General features: G+C 37.5%; 1 pseudogene; it reads right to left on the reverse strand.

Annotated features, from left to right (window-relative positions):
* Window positions 1-788: 788 nt before the first annotated feature.
* On the reverse strand, window positions 789-26085 carry LOC116633654 (annotated as a pseudogene).
* Between the last annotated feature and the right edge of the window lie 650 nt (window positions 26086-26735).

A 26735-nucleotide genomic window follows, 5' to 3' on the forward strand; every position in this document is an offset into this window, starting at 1 on the left:
TTATTTTATTTTGTTCCTTTTTTTGTGAGTTTTTTTACTGGTATTTTACAGAAATATTCATTTTTACTGCTTTTGTGTTCTCTACCTTTATACCATCACTTTTGGTTTCTTGCAGGGCTGGTTTAGTGGTCATGAACTCCCTTAGTTTTTGTTTGTCTGGGAAACTTTGTCTCTCCTTCTATTCTGAATGATAGCCTTGCAGCATAGAGTATTCTTGGCTGCACATTTTCCCATTCAGCATTTTGAATATATCATGCCCCTCTCTTCTGGCTTAACAAATTTCTGCTGAAAAATCTCCTACTAAACTTATGGATTTTCCTTTATAAGTTAATGACTTCTTTTGTCTTGCTTCTTTTAAGATTTTTTCTTTATCACTATATTTTGTAAATTTAATTGCAATATGTCTTGGTGTGGGCCTGCTTTTGTTGATTTTGATGGAAGTTCTCTGTGCCTTCTGGATTTGGATGTCTGTTTCCTTCCCCAGATTAGGGAAGTTTTCAGCTATTATTTCTTCAAATAAATTTTCTACCCCCCTTTTCTCTCTCTTCTTCTGGGACTCTTATGGTATGAATGTTATTACATTTGATGGAGTCACTGAGTTCCCTCAGTCTCTTCTCATTTAGCATAATTCTTCCTCTCTTTGGTTCAGCTTCATTGCTCTCCATTTGTCTTCTAGTTGTTTGATTTGTTCCTCTGCTTCTTCCAGCCTGCTGTTCATTGCATTGAGCATGTTTCTAACCTCATTTATTGCATTCTTCATCTCTCTCCCTTTTTTTAAAATAGATCAGTTATTTAATTAAGTTCTCTGTAAGAAATTCAGAACACCAATTTGTAGGATAAATTCCATTTGTGAGAGAAAACACAGAGCAGTGGTAGCCCTGAAGCTGAGGAACAGCTTTGATTTGGGGCACCATTTGTGAGTCCATAGCTTTCTGATCAACCTTGCACTGCTCTGTAATCTCGTATTTCTCTGTGTTGAAATCTCACCTTCCTGGTGTCTGGATTTATTCAGCTTCTTCTTGAAGCAAGTATCAGTGAGATGTTTGGAGATTTTCACACTGCTGATATCAATTTTGATGGAGGTGGTAATGACAAATTTCTGGTGTGTTCTATGCAGAGGAACTCAGTTGAGGGCCCATCACAAGTAGCAAGCCCCTACTTAGTTGTTTCAGGAAAACCCCACTCTTGCCTCTGTGGCACCCAGTGAGGATGATCAAAATGGTCCCAGGAGTGATGTAGCTCACAGTTTGCTCACATGCTGACTGAAAAGTTTTTTTGCCATGGCTCAACAGCTTTCAAGGCACATCTTCAGTAGGATAATACCTAGGCATTGTGTGAAGTTTAACCACTCTTGTACCACCTTCTTGTCACCACCAACTGGTTTTGTGACAGTAGCAAGAACTTTCTCCTTTTTCTTTTCAACCCTGGATTTAGCTGCTGAATACTCCCTCTTGTACCTGGCCTTTCTGAAATACATAGCTGATCAGGAATATCTGCCAATTCCTCTGTCTAGGACAGGGTTTCTGATGCAGTGGTCTTCCTCTTCTTTGGTGTTTTAGCCTTGAGGTTACCCTTCTTAACCTTTCCACAAGCATCAGTCTTCTTGGCTTCAGGTTTCCTCTCCTGTTCCTAGAGAAGTCTCTCTGTGAATGCTGCCTCTCAGGGACATGTTCCAAGAAGAGCAAATAATCTCCCCACTTTGTGCCCCAGATGCTCTTCAGATCGCTGTTTCCACACTGTCTGCCCCTGGGTTGTTTGCCTGCCTTCTCTCCAAGAGCAGCACAGTGCCTTCCAGGCTCTATCCCAGCCAAGCCTGCTGACCTTTAAAACTCCAGGCTTAAATCCTGCTAGTTGCAAGAACTCACAAAATTCAGCCCCTCTCATTTTCCAAGCCAATGGCTATGAGGAAACATTTTCCTTGTGCATTCCCCTATATGTTCCTCTCTCTCACCCTTCTCTGCAACCATGGCTCCCTCCCCTCCATAGCAGCCAGGATCTGTTTCTCCCCTAAACCACATCTCCATACTTCCTACCTTCTTTGATGTGGCCTCTTCTCTCCCTTTAGTTGTGGAGTTTGTTCTTCTAGTCCTCAGGTTGATTTCTGGGGTATTTGAGATGATTTGATAGTTATCTGGTTGTATTTGTGGGATGAGGTGAGCCTTGGGTTTTGCAACTCCATCACCATCTTCCTGTCTCTCTTAATGACCATTACTTTAAATTCTCTCAGGCATATTACTTATCTCCATTTCATTTAGGTCTCTTGATGTGATTTTGTCCTGTTTTTTCATTTGGGACATTTTCCGCTGTCCGCTCATTTTATCTAATTCTCTGAGTCTGTTTCTATGTATTAAGAAAGTCAGCTTCATCTCCTGCTCTTGAAAATAGTGGCCTTATGAAGAAGAGGTCCTATAGGGCCCTGCAAAGCAATGTCTCCTATTAACCAAAACCTGGTGCTTCAGTGGTATCTTTTATGTGTGTTGCATGTACCCTATTGTGGTGAAGCCACCCTTGCCTTCAGTCCAGTCACCTGCAATGACTTTCTTTGCCTACTGTGGGCAGGATTTGACCCCTACGTTGTTAGTGGATGAGTCTGGGGCTGCCTTAGGCTTGACTTCAGTGAGACCAGACTTTTGCCAGAGCTGCAATAGCATAGAACTGCAGGGCACTTCCCCTGTGTCGTCTCCTGGGAAGTTTTTATTGGTGGGTAGGATCTGCAGTCAGATCAAATGTCTGCCCCCAGCCCACTGCTGGGGCTGCACTTGGACTGGTGTGTGTGATTATTTTTCCCTCTCCCCAAGGCAGGAGTCACTTTGGAGTGGTGCTGGACACTATCTGGGCTGCTTGCATACTGTCACGCTTGCAGCACCACTTTGGATGGGTTCTGGTCAAGATCGCATTGGAGCAGGAAGCTCTGCAGGAGAACGTGGGGGTGGGGCACATGGTTTTAGCAAGGTTTGTGCAGGTCTGCTGTGGGAGAGGACCTGGAACCAAGGCTTGGCTGTAGGGGGCATGTCAATAGAACAAGGGGACAGTTCATACTACTAGCAAGCTAGGTGGAGAGCGTTGGCACTGAACTGGTTTTCACAGGTGTCTGTGTATCTAGGTGGGCAGTAGGGAATGAAAATGGCACCCTCCTACTCTTTTGTTCCTGATGTCTCCCAAAATTCACACACTCTGAGATTATTAAATAAATCTCCTTCCCATATATGCCAGACATTTTTCAAACTACTGCTTCTATGCTGTACCTCCATGGAGCTGTTTGTTGTGCTATCTCTTTAAGGGTGGGGACTCAGTTTCCTATCTCCTTCCCAGCTCTCTTAGAGCAGAACCCACTGTTTTTATAAAGTTCCACATGTTAAGTGTCACCGATTGTAAAGAACCCTAAAGCCAGTCCCCTCTGATTATAGTCCTGTGGGACCCATGAGCAGAAGTTAACCCTACTGCCCACTAGAACCAGGCAATGTAGAGGTGTGCCATGGCATCATTCAAAAAAAATCATGGCACTAGACAGGGGTATGAGCTCCTGGGTGACACTGATTATTACAGTCTCTTGTAATAATATGCAAGCTCCCCTTCCCTCTAGAGCCAGGCAATCAAGAGGCATCCCCTGGGCGGCAGCTGCAAAAATTGGGGCATCAGATATGTTGTGTAAATGTTCCCTTCTGGGAGACACTGGTACTTTGGAACACATCAAAGGGAGAGTGCAAAGACAAGTGTCCACCAGTCTCCATCCCTGGAGAGGGTTCCTGCAGGTTCCTAGGGGTGTGTGTGTGTTTGTGTGTGTGTGTCTGTCTGTGTGTGTCTGTGTGTGTTAAAATATGTGCCTGTGGAGCCTGGGTGGCTTAGTTGGTTAAGAACTGGACTCGATTTCAGCTCAGGTCATGATCTTAGGATCAAAGATCCAGCCCCATGCTTGGGCTCCACACTGAGTGTGGAGCCTGCTTAAGATGTTCTCTCTCCCTCTCCCTCTGCCCCTCTACCCACTCTTTCTCTAAAAAAAAAAAAAAAAAAAAAAAAAAATGTGTCTGTCCCTATGGCTGAGATTTTAATATAAGCAGGTGAGCTGGTCCCTGAGAGGGTGAGTCCAAGCACACAGGTCCTTTAAGAGGCATTTCTTAGATCACTACCATCCTATGGGTCTTGGGATGACAGCCCTGTTGGTTTTCAAAATTAGATATTTGGGAGTTCATCTCTCAGGCTCACGTCTTAAAAGTTGGGGGAGTTGATGTGGGGTTTGAAACCTTTGCTCCTTAGGGAGAAGCTCTGGGGTTTGAGTTCCCTTCCAGTTGTGAGTCACCACTACTGAGATTGTTTCCCAGCCTCTCCTACCCACTTTTTCTTCTTTACCCAACGTGTACTCATTACTTAGCCAGTCTTTAATTTTTTTTTAAGAGGAAATGGTTCCATATGTAGTTGTAGACTCAGTGTGTCTCTGGGAGGAGGTGAATTCATGATCTTTCTATGTCACCATCTGTCAGACCTCAGGGGAAAGCTGGCCTCTCCACAATAGACTTAATGCACAGATATTTAATTGTAGTTTCTGAAAAGAGTTGCCGTCCCTTCTTTTTTTGACTAATTATTTCCAATTTCATTAATTATGATTAGAGTATCTTATTTGCATTTCTATTTTCTTGAAAATTTTAAGTTTTTTTGAGCTAATATTGGGTAGTTTTTCATAATTATATAATTACATGTGTGCTTGGAAAAAAGATACATTTTTCCATAAGAAACAATTCAATTTATTTATTAGGCTTACATATTGTGTGTCTTTCTTAGGTGTTCTATATCCTTAATAGTATTTTTGTCCTCTTGATCTATCTAGATCTGAGAACTGTGTTAAAATCTCTTATTAGTGATTAGTGTACATCTCTGTTACTTCTTTTATTTTTTGTAGTTTTTGCTTTATTAAAGTTATTGCTATAAATTTGCTATGGAGATCTTAATAGCATTATGAAGCGTTCTTCATTGTTGCAGTTAGTAATTTTGGTCCTGAATATTATCTTGTTTGACATTAAGACTGCATTTTATCAGAATATGTTATTTGCATTTGTGTGGTATATTCTTTTTCCTAATTCTTTTCATATTTGCTTTGTGAATAAATTTGGTTTATGTGGGCCTCTTGTAAACATAAAAATCCAACTCTGGTTATAACCAATATGAAAAATCTTAGTTTCATCAGTAAGTAATCTTTATTTCATCTTTTCTGCTTATTAACATAAATTGTCTATTTGTATTTGGTGTCAGTGGTTGCGTGTTTTTCTGTTATATATACTGAATTTTTCACTACATGATTATTTTACTGTTTTTGTTTTGTTTCTGGAACTTAGGAAGACTTACATTTCTTTATAGTGGTATGCTTCTATTAATATCTCCTCTTTGAAATCTTTCTTAGTTCCGTGGTATGCTTCTATTAATATCTCCTCTTTGAAATCTTTCTTAGTTCCACCACAAGCAATAAAGGAATTTGTCTCTTTACTCCTTCCTGTCTTCTACCTTCCAATTTTATATTATTAATATATTTTTTGCTCTAATATGTATGATATTAACTGTACTTAATTTATTCTACTTGTTTGTTAGTTACAAGCGACAACTTCTACTCACAGATGATACCTGTGAGTCTGTCAGCATGCTTCATTGCCTATGGATTTTATTTTTTCCTTTTCCTCCCATTTTTATTAATTACATTATTTCTATATGTTCAGACCCTGTGTTTCTTAATATTATTTTGTCACAATAATCTACACCTTCTAATAGTGGTATTATAGCTAAATATATTTAGTGTTAAACTGCAAATCTTAGGTTGACTCCTCTGAAATTATTCTATAGCTGTCTACAGCTTATTTTTTATTTTATTTCATAGATAAGTCTCTTGGGATCAACATTCTTAAGATTTTATATGTTAATAACTGTCTGTAGTCTTTATACTTGAAGGACAGATTAGCTGGATATAAAATGTTGACTTATATTTTTCTTTCCTTAAAAATATTTTTGTTGAGAACCCTAATAGAAATCCAATTTTCTTTTCCTTATTAGTAAATTGAACTTTTATCCTGTATATTTAAAGAACTTCTTTCCTTAGTTTAAAGTCCAACGCTTTCACTAAGTTTGCCCTCGATGTTCATTTGGGGTCTAAGTTCACAAGCATACAGTGTGCCCTTTCTATGGTAGTCTTTATTTCAGGATTTATTCGTCCAGCAACTTTTCAAACATGAACAAACATTTACGTTATTATCTGACAATATAAGATGCATGGAAAAAACACAAATGACATATCATTTAAGAAATATGTATCAGTTCATTGCCTGTTTGTTCCACAAATCTAGTTATAGTAATGTTAAGATGAGTCTGGTAGTCAGTATTGTGTACCATTAAAATGCACAGCTAATGGAGTTAAACTGCCTGAATTTAGATACTAGCCCTGCTGTTTTATTAACTGTGAAATCTTGGGCAATTTTCTTAAACTTTTTCTCTGCTTCATTTTTATTATTTATAAAATGAAGAAAACAGTGCATTTCTCCTGACATTTTTGTGAAATTAAATGAGATAACACACAGTGCTTAAACATTAATAAACCTGATACCAAAATGCTAAAAGAGTCAAAAGTATCCATTTTTATTTCAGATTTTAATGAGCTCCATAGGTTATAGTCATCAGATAATTTCAATCTTCCAATTGTTTTGTGTAATCACAAAATCCCTTTGTATAAGGGATATAGTGAAAGATGGTGGAAAGTAAATGAATCAGTACAGAGGAAATAGGACTTCCAATCCTGGAGTTACTATGTGCTTAAATCCATCTATTGATTATTTGTCAAATGGACACAATATTTGCACAGAGCTCTTGACTCCATCTTTCCCAGGAGCATATCTTATCCTTTTTGCCTGGCTGCCTTGTTCTTATTATTAAAGAATCAGGCTGATTTCTACCTACTTTGCTGGGGTAGGACCCTCCCAGTGTACATTAAGGGCTCATGGAACATCCTTACTAACTTGCAGTTTAATTCTCATTGTATTCTCTGACAATTTTCTGATTCCATGGCCGTTTCCCCCAGAAGCAACTTAAGGGCAGGGAGTATATTTTTAAACTAGTTTTGATAATGCCTATTTTTTTTTGGTTGAACAATATATTTTTGTCAAACTTATATTCCCTAAAGAATGATTATAAAGGTAAAATGGAAAAATATAAATTAAGTTTTCCTAGAAATGCATTAAGGGTATATGTTTAATAATTATAAATAATGGAACCCAGCTTTAGAGATTTAAATTTAAGGAATTATGTCATTCAAAATCTAAATAGATTCACCACTGTAAATAGAAAAATCAAGGACATCCACTTTATTTTAATATGCCTTTTGAAATCAAACAACATTACTAGTAGATTAAATAGCTTTAAAAGATGTGTTACCTTTTTAAGAGGCAGGCACATCTCTAAGTGTTGGTTTATCATGGTTTCATTTGTTTGAGGAGCAAACGATAGGCTGTTCATTTTACCTTCCTCTGTGATATGTATAAACACCCCAGAAAGCCTACAGCTTATCTCTGAGCTCCTCAGTGCTGTCCAATGATAAACACAGTTGTAAATATATCTGACCTGTTAACAAAGATGCAATACCATTTCTTATCCTATTAATGTAGGCTAAAAAATTTCCATTAATCTTATGCTTAAGGTAAAAAGAGAAAAATATGAAAACATTATGGATAAAGGTTAAAAGCTGTACAGATGGAAAGTATTTGGAAAATATTAGTGTCAATAATGTGAAATTTATCATTAGCAATTTCCACATCTCATTTTGGTATCTTGCCCATCTCCATTACATCTATAATCATCATTCTAGTGATGTCCTAGAAGATTGGAGAGATGAGACTCAGAGAACAATTAGGAGATTATAATAGTTTGATTTGCATTAGCTTCCACAGTGGCTCCCTATTCCTTAATAAATAAAGCATAGGTTATTTAATAATTCAAGGATTATTTGCATACTTTGCAAATTTTTCTACTACATTATCTTTGCAAGCTTGCAGACCCCAATATCTATTAAATGTTTATCCATTCTTTAAGACACAGCTCCATGATTCTTCCCCTTCACTTCTGGCTTATAATTTTCTATAATTTCTCCATATCTCCTGTGTGACAATTGTTTTCCATTCACTCATTTATGAAACACATTTATTGGGATTCCTATATGTGATGTGCAGTGCTTGGCACTGGGGATTTTATTTGGCAAGTAGAGATACATAGTCCCTGATAACTGATGTGTTCTAGGGAAGTAGTAAGCAGTCAATAGAAGTTAGGTTTTCTCCATTTTTGGTTTTACACTAGACATCCAAAAAAGTTTACTCTTTGCCACCTCTCTGTCTCCACCCTGGCTTCTTAAAGAATCTGCATTTACTCTTTTTTAAAAACTCTGCAACCAAAACAACTGCTAAGTAGACAGTGGACCAGGTGACTCCATAATATAGCCATTGTACCAGACTTCTAGTCATGATCCGAACTCAGACAACCCATTTCCTTTTCCAGGATCTTGGAATTTGAAGTCAGATTGATTTAGTCTTTGTTGGTACTTACATTGCAGGTTGATAAAGAGCAGGGAACCTATGTGGCTAGTCTCTGCTATGTTAATTGAAGAATCAGGGGAAAAGTCATTGTTGAAAGAGAGGAGACTAGCAGAGGCTTGACAAAAGAAATAGAGAATTGGAGAATGTAATTTTGGTTCCCAATGATTACGTTCTTTGGGAGGCTTGGCTACATTTCTGGTATTCTGATACATTTTCCCATTCCTAAGTTAAGTGAGTTTGTGTGCCTTACTACCAAATGTAACTTGACAGAAATTTATCAGACAGTGAGAAAAAAATGTGGAATATTAATGACAGTGAAAATTTCTTCTTCAAAGCAGGGGAATGATTTTACTTATGGATGCTGAAACACTTAATAAATTGTCTCCCATATTTTCTTGGCATACAGTAAGACTGAGTCTTATGGGAAAGGCAGTTTACCACCTCCAAAAGGAAGGGTATAGCATTGCAAATATAAAAATCTCTCATGAAAACTCTATCTACCTATAAACTATCCTAAATTCTGAAATTTCTGATATTCAGAGCAAAAAATCAATTGAATGCTATGTTGATTTGCACCTGGTGAATTCTCTGCCTTGTTTTGGCCACATCTATCATCAAACTACACAGTTCAGCAAAAAGCCAGGATTCTGACTTTTGGGATGATATGAGGGAGAAGCTGCAGGTAATAGAAGACCTCAGTTTTACTAGATTATTCCATTTTTTTTTTTTTTTGGCATCTCATGCTAAATAAACTTGATATGATTTCCCTAAGTATAGTGTCTTCAGTAAATTCAGTATGAGCCTTGGGGGAATTGGCATTCTTCACATATTATGAGAACAATTGTAGAACAGTTCATTATTTTCCTGTCTCTTTTCATTGTATTGTCCATTCATGTATTCATTGATGTCTTCATTCATCAGTCTTTGTGGGATCTTGGTACTCTTCTGAGCATAGACCATGCAATAGTGAATAGAAACAAAGTTTCTCCTCAAAGGGCTTATATTCTAATGGGAGAGAAATTTCAGATACAATGAAGAAAATAAAGTAATGGAATAGAAAGGGATTATGGGTGTGGAAGAGATAACACATGATCTAGAGTAATCGGGGAACTTTTCTTTTACAATGGTATAACTGAGCTGAGACCCAGACAATAAGAAAAGGCCAACTTATGCAAACATTTGGGCAAGGAACATTCTAAGAGGAAGAAACAGCAAGTTTCCTGAGACAGGAACATACTTGGTGTGTTCTAGAGGTAGAAAGAGGTTCAGAATAGCTGGGGGCCTGGCAAAAGATGATGAATACTATGAAAAATTAGATCAGAGATATTACCAAAGTCATATACTATACAACCTAATAGGCCATGTTAAGGCAGTTGGATTATTTTGCAATTGTGATTGCAAAGATATTAAGGAGTTGCAAACAGAAGGGTGATATGAACTCATTTGAGTTTAAAAAGGACAGTGTATATACTTTGAGCAAGAAGAATTGAAGTGGGGCAAGGGAGGAAGAAGGTTTTGTAATAATCTGGGAGGCATGAGAGTGGCTGGGCTGTAGTGAAGATGCTGAAAAGTGACTAGGAGAACACATTGGATGTGGGGATGGTGACTGATAGACTGTAGGTCTGTGGCCTGAGCATTTGGGTCAATATGATGCCATAATTGAGATTGTAAAGGATGAAAGAGGAACAGATGAATGTCAAGAAGTAGATTTTAGTTGTGCGAAGGCTTAGGCTGCCTATTCACAATCCAAGTGTAAAGATTGAGGAGACAACTAGATTTATGGATTTGGAGTTCACTGATGCATCTTGGGTCCAGAAATAAATAATGAAGTTACCAGCATAGAGATAATATTTAAAGCCAAGAGCAGGAACAGATGAGTGAGTGAAGTTTATGTGAGGGAGGCTAGATAAAAGTGTCTAGGATTGTGCTCTCGGTCGCTGAAACATTTTAGTGCAGAAGAAAAGGAGAAGCCAGCAAAGGCCACTGGGAGGTATTATATAGTCAGACTAGGGAAAAGTATATTACAAGAGGTGAGTGGTCAATCATATCAAGTACTGCCAAGAGATTGAATAAGAAGAGTAGAACCAACCATATGATTCCTCAAGATGAATGCCATAGTGACCTGAACAGAGGTAAGCCCGACTGGAATGGTCTTTAAGAGAAAATAGGAGGAGAGAAATGGTGATAGTAATTATAGATAAAGAAATCTTTTGAGGAATTTTGAGTTACAGAGAAATGCAGAGAAAAATCAAAAGAGGTTCTTATTTTAAAAATTAGAATAAAAAATAAACTTGTATGATAATGAGAATGATCCAGGAATGAGGGGCAAACTGATACTGTTGGAAAGAGAGGGGAATAATGGCAGAGGTGAGGATATTGGGTAGGCAAGTAGGGATAGGATATGGAGCAACACTGTCCAAAAAAAAATAAAATAAAATAATGTGAGCCATGTATGTAATTTAAAAACTTTTTAGTAGCCACATTAAATTTCTAAAAAGAAATAAGTGAAATTAATTTTAACAATATATTTAACCCAAAATATCAAAATATTATTTCAATATATGTTAATATAAAATTATTGAGATATTTTTCATTCCTTGTATCATAATAAGTCTGAAATTTGGTGTGCAATTTATATTTATAGCACATATCAATTTTGATTGGTCACATTGCTCAATAGCTACATAAAACTAGAGGCTACTGTATTGGGCAATGTAGATATAAAGTATAGCTACAGAGTTTTGCATGAGATAAATGTATGGAAATTTCATCTATTGTAATATAAAGAAAGATAGAATAGCTATGTTTGGTGGTGGGAATTGGAGGTAGTTCTCATCTGATTGTATATGTTTTTAAGTTATTTGAAGAAGTGTTAGAAATTTTAAGAGAAGAAGACAAGGAGGGATTGTCAAATGACCATTTTGGAGAGTGGAAAGATGAGCCTGTTAGGCTCATTAGCTCCAGAACATAGGAAATGGGTAAAGTCCTAGTTCAAGTTTTTGCTTAGCCACAGAAGCCTCAGAGTAGTGGCCAAATTTGACTGTTTTTTTTTTTTTTTTTAATAGGGGCAGCATGTTATGGAGTAGTAGGTTTCAAGCATTTGTCACTAGTGGAGACCATTGAGCAAAATTTACTGTCAAAAAAAAAAAAAATCTGAGTATAATGAAAAGGGGCCAGTGCTTAAACTCAAGTCACCATAGCCTCTCTATTTATCCCTTGGGTCTAGTATGAGGCCTAAAGGAACCAATTGGAAAAGGACAGCAATTTTCCACTATGTGAACAGTAAAATGGAAGAACCTTCTTTGCAGAAAGAGTGAATGAAGCATGTGTAGAAAAAGGCAGAATAGAAAGACCAACAACCCCAGAGAGATTTGAGAGAATAACTGTTCCAGTTACTAGTTCCAATCCCATTTCAAGTTCACTGCTTTTCTTGGATTTTGGGTTCCAAGACATAGCCCCCATCCTGCTATGAAATAGATCACTCTCTTTTTATTATCCTAGGTTAGTGATTGCTATGATTTTTGCAGCCCTGCCTCCTTCATATGTAGGGATAACGAGGTCCTGAGTTTAATATGGATTTAGTGGGTCAGTTGTAAAGAATTGTATCACAAGGGGCTGATCGAGCAGAGATACCTGACTTGTGGTCATGGAACACAGAGAACTCATGATGCCTACCATTTGATCTTATTTTTATTTTATTATTATTATTATTTTTTAAAGATTTTATTTGTTTATTTGAGAGAGAGAATGAAAGAGAGAGAGCACAAGAGGGTGGAGGGTCAGAGGGAGAAGCAGACTCCCTGCTGAGCAGGGAGCCCGATGTGGGACTCGATTCTGGGACTCCAGGATCATGACCTGAGCCGAAGGCAGTCGCTTAACCAACTGAGCCACCTAGGAGCCCTTGATCTTATTTTTAAAAAATATATTTTTTATTGACCAAATGTATACATCAACATACATCTCTTAGAAAAAAGAGAAAATACCAAAGAAAAAATAAGAAAAATACCCCACCTATAACTCTAATAAACAACTGACTACTGTTTTGTTTCATTTTTGGTGTATCATTTACTGAATTGAATGCCAACATATCTATAGTCATCATATAGCTTTTTTTCCTACAAATGTCAGAGAAGAGACTCTTCCAATTATCATAGAAATGCATCCCTACAAAGAAATCTCATTCTCTTTGCCTTCTTAACTCCACTTGACCTCTTTCTTTATTTCATTTCCATAGAGAATTCTTGTTTAGCCTTTGCTCCTTGAAATTTCTTCATTGCAGCTCTTCACAATACCATGGAAATGCAGGCATGCTCTTGGAATCTCAGTGAGAAATTCTATTCGGGCTTTTGTTGGATCCTGCATGGAGATAGGGCTGCTGCTGTTGAGATTTCTAGACTAATAGCATTTTTAATTTCCTCAGCATTGAGCAATGCTTCCTTGGGAGCTCTTCTAATGCCTCAGCTTAGAGACAGCCTATGGAACTGGAGGCTAGCTCAACAGAGCTGTCACTGCGATAGTAACAACCTAAACAAAATCTTGGAAAAGAAGACAGAAAGCTTGTAGCATTTACACAGGCTTTTGGCAAAGGCTCTTCTTCTGGGTGAAGTAATTATTCTGGGGCATTACCTGTCAACAAAACAGCATCCCAAGAAGCTGGAGTTAAATGCCAGAGACTTCTGAAAACAGAAGGAAGACTACTCTCAATTTCAAGGTCTTCACTTTTGGCAGCTTCCTTAGTTATGCAATGGGAGAAGGAATTTTCCTTAGACTTAGCACCATGAGGAGCATGGACTGTGAGATCCTTTTTGAATAAGTCAATTTTCTACTACTACAATGAGCTAAATATGCAGCCTATTCACCAACCCAGAGAGGTATTCGATTTTGTTTTTATAATACTGAAAACTCTCTTGATACTCAAAGTGAGTCTGTAGGGGAGCAGTAACACAATGTGTATCTGATTTTTCAATTTAGGAAATCTTGTTGAATATGTAATGGGGCGACTGGGATGAGGTTTTACAGAAGCCACATATACACATAAATCCAGGCATGTTTTTTTCATCTACCTCTTTCATTGGCTAGCTTTCTTACTCTGTCAAACATGTCTGTACCGTGTCAAAATAGTACAGTTTATGCCAAATCATCCACATTTGTTTTCAATTTAGCAAAGACCCACCTACGTGCACGTGGTAGTTTATGTTTATAAGATTTTCTTTCCTATTACCCTGAGTTCATTTCTTATTCCTTTAACAAATAAAATACTAGTTGGAATTTATTGAGCATGTATGTATATATTATATTATCTACTAGAATGTTTCATGAGGTCAGGGATCATCTCTGCTTGTTCACCCCTGAACCAACAACACTTGTGACAGTAGTTAGCTTATTCTATCTCATCAACACAATGAAAGTGTTTATTGACTGAACAAATTATTTATATTCACATGTTAAAACACCCTTGTATAAATAGGTATTACTGTCTTAGTTCTGTAAAAGGAGAAATGTCTCAGATAAGTTACCACTTAAAATATACACAATGAATAAGAAAAGAGCTGGGATTCAAACCCAGGTTTGGTCTTCTCTATGATCCTTCCTCTTTACCCTGCCATTCTTCCTCAAACATAGCTTTGATGTGGACATCTACTATTTTTCTGACAGTTTCATTGTTAATTCCATGCTTTATTGCCTTTAAGGAAGCTGAGAACAAAGTTTCTTCAAAAATTAGAGTGAGTTACTTGCTGATTTTTCTTATTTTATTTACTCAGACATGCAAAGGCAGTTTTATTTTAACATGTTAACTCAGTTGTTTGGGTTCAGGTTTGCTTTGGAAACTGAGTTAGCTACTCCGTTTCCCCCCTTGCTTTTCCAATAAGCCTGTTCTGTTGCTGTACTCACCACATTCTGTTATAAAGACCCACTTTCTGGGGGACTATCTGGGTGGGAGACCTCTATACATTTCCTCTATACATTTCCATAATGGTAACAGGAATTAGTTGGCAGTCTGTTGTGAAAGTCAACCTGAAAAAGTTTCATCTTTTAATATGCAAAAGTGGGTCTGATTAAGGTTCTTTATTTATTTTAATTTCATAAAATGTCTGCCTTGAAAAGTAACAGTAAGCATATAGCAAGACACCTAGATATAAGAGCCCTCATTTCCATCTAATTACTACATTCATTTTTTTGTTGTTGTTGAATTCTTACATTGCTTGAATTTTAAATTCTGTTCCACTTTAGGCCATTTGAATTTCTCCAGTATCACTTCTTTGTATCCTCCTTTCTCAGTCCCACCTCAATGCCTTTTGATAGTTTTTGATTTGTTCATTGTTGCTACCTCCCTTCTCTCCCCTTCTGGAATTTTTTGCTTCTATAAAAGGCACATTTAGTTCTCTTTTCTTCTTTATATATTTACCTTACTGCTTGGAGAGTATCTTTAGTAGGATGAAAAGGCTGCTGGCTATTTCTTCATTAACACTAAAAACAAAACAAAATAAAAAAAACAGAAAAAAGCAACAAAAAGACACACACCAACCACACTAACACCACACACACACACACACACCAGTTTCATGTGGAAAAGAGATCTGCAGACACGTATGTATGGTTTCTTTCTTAGGGATCTTGTTTTTCTTCCCTTCACATCCCCTTTTTTGACTACTACATCACCTATCATGTCATTTCTTTTTGGTTTTTGTTTTTGCAATTCTTTTATCTCTCTCATTCATTTCTCCCATGACACTTTAGACTATGCAAAGTGTATAGATCATATTAAAAGCATTAGGATTCTGCTGCATTTTATTTCCCCAGAAGACAGGAAGAAAACTGCTTGCTGTTCTGGTATTTTCATTAAGGTGAACATGTCAAACTAGAGAGCAATATTAATGCTGATAGTCTAGTTTCTATATGCCTGATGACATGTTCTGATTTTATCTCACTTTTTCTGTTATCACTTTTTTGGCAAAGAGGATATGAGGATACAGAGATTCTGAGGGCTGGGAAAATTAAATAACTAATTTGCCCATTTGATGAGTGGTAGGAATATTGGTGCTTCTCACATTTGGCACTATGAATATTTTTGAATACCAATCCAAATACATTCAGCTGTCGGGTATTAGTTATGTCTGCTCAGGAAGATTGCCAGCTGCAGAATGGAGCAAATACCTTGAACTTGGGGTACATCATATTATTCTGATGGAAAAACCCACAAGACAGGGATTGATATAGTCATTAACAGGGATCCAAAGCTATATTGAGAAGAGATTTAAGACATCTGGAGCTTCCCAAGTCCCTTCTTCAACTTTCCCTGCATCCCACTACATAGGAATATGTCCAACAATTGGGTTCAGGTAGACCATATTCTCTTTACCTCTCATTTGGCACTTATATTGCTGTATATTCTTTATACACATATGCATTATGGGACATAAATGTCCTCTCTTTGGAATAGAAGAATACAGTTCTTTAATTATCTCTATCCAATATCTGACCCATAATTCATCCTCAACCATAATTTTTAATGATGATGGTCACTCAGTTTCATCTTATTTTACATTTAAGCTTCAGCTATGTGATCTCTTCTTGCCTAGCTTATAAACGGTTTCCTAATTTTTTATCACTTTTTTTTTCTTTGTTCAAATCTGTGAAAGTGTGAGCTTTAAATCTGATTTTGAGGAACTCAAGGGAAATAGATTCCAATATGAAGATGGCTAATTGTGCAGGGCAGTCTGAGGAATAATTTGCGAAGAAATAGTGAAGAGCATGAAGCTGAGGACAGGAGAATTATGAAAAATAAAAGTTAGATGGTTAAGTGGATACACTTGACAAAGACGTCATTGTCATCCTAGTTTTGGAAGCAGGAAACTAGGAATTGTTCCTGCCTCTTCATAACTTTATTCACATCACTTTCAATGACCTGTCAGTTTTACTTCTAAATATCTCCTGAATTTGTCCAATTATGTTTATGTCCACTATCTCTACTCTTGTCAAAACTCCTGCATTGGGGCGCCTGGGTGGATCAGGCGTTAGGCGTCTGCCTTCGGCTCAGGTCATGATCCCAGGGTGCTGGGATCGAGCCCCGTGTCCAGCTCCTGGCTCGGCAGGGAGCCTGCTTCTCCCTCTGCCTCTCCCCCTGTTCATGCACTCTCTCTCTCTCTCTCTGTATCTCTGTGTCTCAAATGAATAAATAAAAAAAATCTTTAAAACAAAAAACAAAAAACCCTGCATTAATTTTGTGGAATCCTATAATAACATCCTGTTTCTAATCCATTTATTCATTCGTTTATTGTGTTATTAAAAAATTGTTTAATATCTGCATAGAAATACAGTAATGCACAAAAAAGATGTTTTCTCTGCCTTAATGAATTATGTACATTAGTAGGAGGAAAAGCCTTTAACCAAAGAAGACAAACAAAGTGACATAGAAAACATCAGGGCTGGCCCTTTCTAGCTGTGACTTCTCTATATCACATCCAGGGTGATTTTCTTAAAATACAGACATATATGTTATTTCTGTGATTAAAATGGCTCGACATTGCCCTTCAGATGAATGCAGAACTCTTTAACTTTGCTTCAGGACCTTCCATGTTCTGGCCTCTGATTACTTCTCTTGCCTTTTCTCATCTCTCCACATATTTCCTTCAGGTTTTCTCTCTTATTTTACCATTTCTTACCTCAAGACCTTTTCAATACTCTCCTCTCTTCCTGAAAAGCTCCCCTCTAACCTCCTTTACTTCTCTTCTTAGATCTCAGTTTAGATTTTATCTGTCCTGGAAAGCATTCCCTAATCTCCTGTCTAGGTTTGGAGACCCTGTGCTTTGCTCCATAGCAACCCCTGCCATCCTATCATAGCACTTATCTCCTACTAGAAACGTTTGTTTAATGTTCTGTCTTACCTGTTAGGCCACGTGTTCTATGTCTGTTCAAGTTAGTTGTATCCCTAGGATCTAATAAAGTGCCTAGGTAAAGTGCAAAATAAATAAATAAATACATCTCATTTAATGTAAGTGTTATGTGGCCATTCTTCCTCCTGAGCCTTTCAAATTAGTCCCTTCCTTTCACTCTCTTCCCCAACTTTAGTTCAGGCTTCGATTATAACAAGACTCTCCAAACCACTCATTTTACCTTTAATTGGCATGACTCTGTATGTTTCAGTGGGAGTGACCGTACTAAGAGGTGACCATGATCATACTATTCCTTTGCTTTAAGACAGCATCTGGGGCTTTCTATTGCCTAGAGCATAAAGCCCCAAATTACTGAGTAGCATAATAGGCCCTCTAATTTTTCCTTGGTGTTCTCTAACCCTGCTGTTTCATACTGTTTCATGTCTCATTTGTTACTATCACTCTACTCAACTGTCTGGGAAATTTCTACTCATCTGAAAGAACTTTCTCAACTATATCCTCTTGTTCTGAGACCCTCCCCCAAAGCTAAAGAAAGTTAGTTTTTCCCTCCTTTGTGCTACCAGTGTGCATTGCACATATCTCTACTAAAGTGCCTTGGATGTGCTATTTCAAATATTCATGTAGCTTTTACTTCTCTCCTACTGGGCCATTCTTTTATTCTTAGTGTTAAAAACAAGAGAATGGGGCCAAAATGGAGTCACTTATGCTAAAGCCTACATCACCAAACCAAGACTTAATTATAGTTTTGGTTCTCCCAGAATGGAATCTTAAAACAGTCAATCAGGAATCACCTGATCAGCACTAGTTAAGTAATCTGCCTGATAAGACCCTGCCATCCCCTAAAGGAAAATGATTTTGCAGTAACCAACCCACTTTTTTGCTCCCTTCTGCCTATAAAAGTCTTTCAGTTTGCACAGCTCCTCAGAGCTCCCTTGTATCCACTAGATTGGATGACGCCTGATTTATGAATCGTTGAATAAAACCAATATGATCTTTAAGATTTACTCAAGTTGAATTTTGTTTTAATTTTAACATTAGCATCTAGTGGTTTTTTTCTGTGTGTGGGGGGAAAAAAGACAATATGGAGCAAGCTTCTACATCTATTATAGCAGAGTTAAAGGTACAGGATATTATAGCTGTATTATCTACTCTACATTTGGCAAAAGACAATCTTCCACGTAAAATTACTGGCACAGAAAGCATCTATAGGCTGAGATGTCATCAGTCTGTCATCTATGACTAAATAGTGTTCTTTATGCAATTATATCACTGCCCACCTTTGGGACATAGATACACCAGCGGGCTCATAACTCTGGTAAGCTCCTCCTTTGCATAACTTTACAAAATACTTCTAGCAGTGCAGTTGGTCTGGGAACAATTTCTATAGCTTCTTCCTCTCTAGAGGGTGTAATAATAACAACTGTTATTATTAAGAGTTTACATATATACATGGTAACTATAATTTTGGTACAATATGGTTCAAAAGTCATATTAATTATACATAATTCCTGTTACTGAGGACATACAAAATAAGCAACAAATAAGCAACACAAACAAGAAGACATGTGAAAAGCATGTACCTTGTCTGCAATCAGTGTCAGGATAAACATAGGTTTTAATGATCTTAATTATTTGATCAGCACACCATTTGCTAATATTCACTCACATCCCTGCCATGAGGGTCAAACAAAAGGTGGTCTGTCACCCTTATCTGCAGTAATATTTGCATCAGATTAATTGCATTTGAATAGAAACCTTATCATCTGATTTATTAATTTTCATGAATCCTATATTTCTCAAGTGCCAGAGGAACATTCACAGCAAAAAAGGCACTAAAAAAAACCTATAAGTAGGCAGGAAATACACAGCCAAAGGTGGATTGCTAGTGTAATCCCTGAGAAACTTTAATGAATATAGCTTTCTTTTCATTCCTAGGAAAGGGGTAGTCTAAGTAATTTATGAAGCACTAGCCAGAAATTAACAATGCAATAGCTTCCACTATTATTGGCTCTACCTAAAATGGACCACAACATGAAATATGTTGGTTAAATTGAAGTCAAGGTCAAAGCATATTTTTGAGATGCATATGGCTTACAAAGAGCTTATAAAGAAAGGTTTGATAGCAAAGAAATATACTTTGTTGAAAAGAGGGTTCTGATAGGGTTAGGGTTAGTATAATTCTGTCAAACATGCCAGAAGCCAGGCAGATTTTGAAACTGTTAGCCTGAGTCATTTTCTTTCTATCACCTTTAAAAGTTCGAAAGATTTGATTTAGTCCAAAAACTACTGAAGAAATGTCAAATTGCCCCTTAGCGTAGTTCAACAATCACAGAGGCTTCTCATCTTAGAAATTTCAGAACACTTTTCTGATGAAGAGAAACTTAGAGATCATTTATTAAAAAATCTAATTTTCAGATGAACTTTGAGATATGCAGAGAATTTTAAAGCTGGTAAGTTACAGACCACAACTAAATATATATATATATATATATATATATATATATATATATGACCAGATTCTCTGAATTGAACTATTTCTCCTATTCCTTAGACATGCTTGTGTCACAAAAGTAAATCATTAGTTAATATTAAGGGATTTTAAATAATTTAGATAAAGACTGAACTGTACTATGTCTTGTTTAGAAAATCCTTTCTTTATAGGTAGAGAAATCTGCACTTTTTATCTACTATTTTTGGCTGAAAACTATTGAAATATCCCAAATGTTTAGAGAAAAAAATCTTTACATGAATTCTGGAACTCATCAATGATAATTGTTTTCCATATAGACAAATCATTTTACTATATTTCCTAATAAAAAGTTTTTTAACTTTATTATACTTTAAAAATAAAGCTACTGTTCTTTATATTATTCAGACTACTAAAAAATTTTTACCTCATGATTCTTTTTTTCCTAACTGGAAATATTTTCATAAAATCTTTTTACCCAAGGTGTTCCAAATATTCTATATGCATTGGTCTCACCATGGTTTGGTTTAAAAACAAAACAAAACAAAAACAGTACGGTGCACTCAAATTTAGTACTTTCTTAGCACTTAAATTTATGCTTCCTTCTCCTAGTGTCATCGTCTATGAACATGGACATCTCACTGTACACTGTTAGCCTAGAAAATTGCATTTAGAAAAGACCTTTACATACATAGAAAATTGCATTTAGAAAACACCTTTATGTAGAGCTTCACGTGTGGTTTCTTAAAAGGACACAAGGTTTTATAAGAAAGAGTCTTTTTCTCAAGGAGCTAACAGTTTTTAAGAAGATAAGCCATGAATTAAAATTTAAAAATATAGTACTAGGAAGTGTGTGTTAGGTATGTGGGGATAAATAAAGTATTTTTGGGGGATCAGAGAGGAGGACTTCACAGAATAAATGACTTTGGGTTTGAACTTGGAAGGGTAAATAGGTGGAGAACAAGAAGGGAGCATTATAGTGTAAGATATCCTATGTTAAAAGTATTGAAGATTAGAAAGTGTAAGGTATGTCTAGTAGTTCCTGTTTGGGAAAAGGGAGGTCAGATGAGGCACTTTTTTTTAAATTTAAATTTTAATTTATTTTTATTTTTTAAAATTTTATTTTATTATGTTAGGTTAGTCACCATACATTACATCATTAGTTTTTGATGTAGTGTTCCATGATTCATTGTTTGCATATAACACCCAGTGCTTCATGCAATACGTGCCCTCCTTAATACCCATCACCAGGCTCACCTATCCCCTCTCCCCCCCGCTGCAAAACCCTCAGTTTGATTCCCGGAGTCCATAGTCTCTCATGGTTCATCTCCCCCTCTGATTTCCTCCCCTTCATTTTTCCCTTCCTTCTCCTAATGTCCTCCATGCTATTCCTTATGTTCCACAAATAAGTGAAACCATATGATAATTGACTTTCTCTGCTTGACTTATTTCACTTAGCATAATCTCCTCCAGTCCCATCCATGTTGATATAAAAGTTGGGTATTCATCCTTTCTGATGGCTGAGTAATATTCCATTGTATATATGGACCACATCTTCTTTATCCATTCATCTGTTGAAGGGCATCTCGGCTCCTTCCACAGTTTGGCTATTGTGGACATTGCTGCTATGAACATAGGGATGCATATGGCCCTTCTTTTCACTACATCTGTATCTTTGGGATAAATACCCAGGAGTGCAATTGCTGGGTCATAGGGTAGCTCTATATTTAACTTTTTGAGGAACCTCCACACTGTTTTCCAAACTGGCTGTACCAACTTACGTTCCCACCAACAGTGTAAGAGGGTTCCCCTTTCTCCACAGTCTTTCCAACATTTGTTGTTTCTTGTCAATTTTTGCCATTCTAACTGGTGTAAGGTGGTATCTCAATGTGGTTTTGATTTGGATTTCCCTGATGGCTAATGATGTTGAACATTTTTTCATGTGTCTGTTAGCCATTTGTATGTCTTCTTCAGAGAAGTGTCTGTTCATGTCTTCTGCCCATTTTTTGACTTGATTATTTGTTTTTTGAGTGTTGAGTTTGAGAAATTCTTTATAGATCTTGGATACCAGCCCTTTATCTGTAGTGTCATTTGCAAATATCTTCTCCCATTCTGTCGGTTGTCTCTTTGTTTTGTTGACTGTTTCCTTTGCTGTGCAGAAGCTTTTTACCTTGTTGAAGTCCCAAAAGTTCATTTTCGCTTTTGTTTCCCTTGCCTTTGGAGACGTGTTTCAAAAGAAGTTGTTGTGGCCGATGTCGAAAAGGTTACTGCCTATGTTCTCCTCTAGGATTTTGATGGATTACTGTCTCACATTGAGGTCTCTCACCCATTTTGAGTTTATCTTTGTGTATGGTATAAGGGAATGGTCCAGTTTCATTCTTCTGTATGTAGCTGTCTAACTTTCCCAGCACCAATTATTGAAGAGACTGTCTTTTTTCCATTGGATATTTTTTCCTGCATTGTCAAAGATTAGTTGACCATAGAGTTGAGGGTCCATATATGGGCTCTCTATTCTGTTCCATTGATCTATGTATCTGTTTTTGTGCTAATACCATGCTGTCTTGGTGATCACAGCTTTGTAATATAGCTTGAAATCAGGCAACGTGATGCCTCCAGCTTTGTTTTTCTTTTTCAACATTACCTTGGTGATTCGAGGTCTTTTCTGGTCCCATACAAATTTTAAGATTGTTTGTTCCAGAACTTTAAAAAATGCAATTGGTATTTTGATCAGGATGGCGTTGAAAGTATAGATTGCTCTGGGCAGCATAGACATTTTAACAATTTTATTCTTCCGATCCGTAAGCATGGAATGTTTTTCCATCTTTTTGTGTCTTCTTCAATTTCCTTCATAAGTGTTCTGTAGTTTCTAGAGTATAGATCCTTTACCTCTTTGGTTAGGTTTATTCCAAGGTATCTTAAGGTTTTTGGTGCTATTGTAAATGGACTCGATTCCCTAATTTCTCTTCCTACAGTAACATTGTTAGTGTATAGGAAAGCAACTGATTTCTGTGCATTGATTTTGTATCCTGCCACATTACTGCATTGCTGTATGAGTTCTAGTAATTTGGGGGTGGAGTCTTTTGGGTTTTCCACATAAAGTGTCATGTCATCTGAGAAGAGAGAGAGTTTGACTTCTTTGCCAATTTGAATAACTTTTATTTCTTTTTGTTGTCTGATTGCTGTTGCTAGGACTTCCAGTATTATGTTGAACAATAGTGGCGAGAGTGGGCATCCTTGTCATGTTCCTGATCTTAAGGGAAAGGCTCTCAGCTTTTCCCCATTGAGAATGATATTAGCTGTGGGCTTTTCTTAGATGGTTTTTATGATATTGAGGAATGTTCCCCATATCCCTACACTCTGAAGAGTTTTACTCAGGAAAGGATGCTGTATTTTGTCAAATGCTTTTTCTGCATCAATTGAGAGGACAATGTGGTTCTTGTCTTCTTCCTTATTTATGTGTTCTATCACATTGATTTGTGAATGCTGAACCACCCTTGCATCCCAGGGATAAATCCCACCTGGTCGTGATGGATAATCCTTTTAATGTACTGTTGGATCCTGTTAGCTAGGATCTTGAGAATTTTGGCATCCATAATCATCAGAGATACTGGTCTGTAATTCTCCTTTTTGATGGGGTCTTTGCCTGGTTTTGGGATCAAGGTAATTCTGGCCTCATAGAATGAGTTTTGAAGTTTTCTTTCTGTTTCTATTTTTTGAAACAGCTTCAGGAGAATAGGTATTATTTCTTCTTTGAATGTTTGGTAGAATTCCCAAGGGAATCCATCAGTCCCTGGACTCTTGTTTTTTGGGAGGTTTTTGATCACTGCTTCAATCTCGTTACTGGTTATTGGTCTATTCAGATTGTCAATTTCTTCCTGTTTCAGTCTTGGTGGTTTATAGGTTTCCAGGAAGGCATCCATTTCTTCCAGGTTGCTTAATTTATTGGCATATAGTTGTTGATAATAATTTCTACTAATTGTTTCTATTTCCTTGGTGTTAGTAGTGATCTCCCCCCTTTCATTTATAATTTTATTAATTTGGATCCTTTCTCTTTTCTTTTGGATAAGTCTGGCCAGTGGTTTATTGATCTTATTAATTCTTTCAAAGAACCAGCTTCTAGTTTCATTGATCTGCTCTACTGTATTTCTGGTTTCTAATTCATTGATCTCTGCTCTAATCTTAATTATTTCTCTTCTTATGCGTGGCTTAGGCTTTAATTGTTGTTTTTTTCTCCAGTTCTTTAAGGTGTAAAGTTAATTTGTATATTCGGGATTTTTTAATTTTTTTGAGTGAGGCTCAGATGGCTATGTATTTCCCCCTTAGGACCGCCTTTATAGTATCCCATAGGTTTTGGTCCAATGTGTTTTCATTCTCATTGGTTTCCATGAGTTGTTTAAGTTCTTCTTTGATTTCCTGGTTGACCCAAACATTCTTAAGCAGGATGGTCTTTAGCTTCCAAGTGTTTGAATTTCTGCCAAATTTTTTCTTGTGATTGAGTTCCAGTTTTAAAGCATTATGGTCTGAGAATACACAGGGCATAATCTCAGTCTTTTGGTATTGGTTGAGACCTGATTTGTGACCCAGTATGTGGTCTATTCTGAAGAAAGTTCCATGTGCACTCGAGAAGAATGAGTATTCTGTTGTTTTAAGGTGGAATATTCTGTATTTTTCTATGAGGTCCATCTGGTCCAGTGTGTCGTTCAAAGCTCTTGTTTCTTTGTTGATTTTCTGCTTAGATGATCTGTCTATTGCTGAGAGTGGAGTGTTGAAGTCTCCTATTAGCATATTATCAATATGTCTCTTTATTTTGTTACAGTTGGCATATGTAGTTGGCTGTTCCCATGTTGGGGGCATAGATATTTACAATTGTTAGATCCTCTTGTTGGATAGACCCTTTTTGGTATGATATAGTGTCCTTCTGTATCTCTAACTACAGTCTTTAGCTTAAAATCTAATTTGTCTGATATGAAAATTGCTACCCCAGCTTTCTTTTGAGGTCCATTGGCATGAAAAATTGTTCCCTATCCCTTCACTTTCAGTCTGGATGTAACTTTAGGTTCGAAATGAGTCTTTTCTAGACAGCATATGGATAGGTCCTATCTTTTTATCCAATCTGCAACCCTGTGCCATTTTATGGGAGCATTTAGGTCATTCATGTTGAGAGTGATTATTGAAAGATATGAACTTATTGTCATCATGTTGCTTGTGAAGTCCTTGTTTCTATAGATTGTCTCTGTAAATTTCTGTTCTATAGCACTCTTAGGGTCTTTCTCCTTTTATAGAACACCCCCCCCCCGCCTTAATATTTCTTGCAGGGCCGGCTTAGTGGTCACATATTCTTTCAGTTTCTGCAGGTCTTCTTGTCTCTCCATCCATTCTGAATGATAGCCTTGCTGGATAAAGTATCCTTGGCTTCATGTTCTTCTCATTTAGTACCCTGAATATGTCTTGCCAGCCCTTTCTGGCTTGCCAGGTCTCTGTGGATAGGTCTGACGTTATACTGATGTTCCTCCCTCTGTACATAAGAAATCTCTTCCCCCTCGCTACTTTCAAGATTGTTTCCTTGGATCTGAGATTTGCAAATTTTACTATTACATGCCCTGGTATTGCTCTGTTCTCTTTGATCTTGGGAAGGATCCTCTCTGCCTCTAGGACACGAATGTTTGTTTCCTTCCCCAGATTAGGGATGTTCTCAGCTACGATTTGCTCAAATATATCTTCTAGACCTCTCTCTCTCTCTCTCCACCCCCTTAGGGATCCCACTAATTCTGATATTGGAACATTTCACTGAGTCACTAATCTGTCTCAGTTTGATTCCTTGGGTTTTAATTTGTTTTTCCCATGCTGCCTCAATTTCCTTCATTTCTATCATATTATCCTCTATCTCAATAATTCATTCTTCTGCCTTGTTTACCCTGGCAGTCAAAGTATCCAGTTTAGACTGTATTTCATTCATAGCATTTTTAAGTTTGGCCTGATTAGATCTCATTTCTGCCCTTAGAGATTCTATATTGTCATTAATATTTTTCTCAAGCCTAGATATCACCTTGATAATTGTTACTCTGAAGTCAATTTCTGACATCTTGGTTATATCCGTATCCATTAGTTCTGTGTCAGAGGCCACAGTCTTTAAATCCTTCCTTTTTTGGGGGTTCCTCCTCTTAGTCATTCTGTTGAGGGGTGGTTGAGCGAATGTACAGAGCCCAAATTATTGACCAAAACCCAAGCAAGATGCATCTGTTTTATAGGGACCTTAGGGTTGTCGGCCTCTTGTTCTTCCAGCCTGTCTTCTGGGGGAGGGGCCTGCTGCGCTGTTACTCAGGCAACCCTGTTTGGGCAGAGTTGCCCTGTCCCCTGTGGGGGGGAGGGGATGGGCTCAGTGAAAACTGTTTTTTGGGGGCTTTTGTTCTCTGGTGGTTTTCCCTGCCAGCTTTCCCTGGCAGTTTTCTGCATCTCTTCTGAGAGTCAGAGCAGAAGTGACCATATCCAAACCTGTCTCAGAACAGAGAGCTTGAAGTCTGCTCTTCAATGAGCTCTCCAGGCCACACTGTCTCTGTTTCTGTCTGTGCTGCTAAAAACTGCAGTGTCCTGGGTTGTGCGCCCCTCAGCAGCACTCCCAGCCCTCGCTTCAGGTCCGGGCACGTCTCTGCCCTTTGTGCTTCTAAAACCATGAGCCACCCCCAGTTTGCACGAGCACCCCTGCAGCTCCAGGTTTCAGTCTGGGGGGCTGCCCTAAAGTCCTTTCCCCACCGCTGTCGTCGCTAAGGTCTGCGAATCTGTGCCCAGTCCCCAGTGTGGGAGGCTTTTGTGCTCCGGTGG

This window comes from Phoca vitulina, unplaced genomic scaffold, assembly GCF_004348235.1.
Source record: "Phoca vitulina isolate PV1807 unplaced genomic scaffold, GSC_HSeal_1.0 scaffold8, whole genome shotgun sequence".
NCBI lineage: Eukaryota > Metazoa > Chordata > Mammalia > Carnivora > Phocidae > Phoca > Phoca vitulina.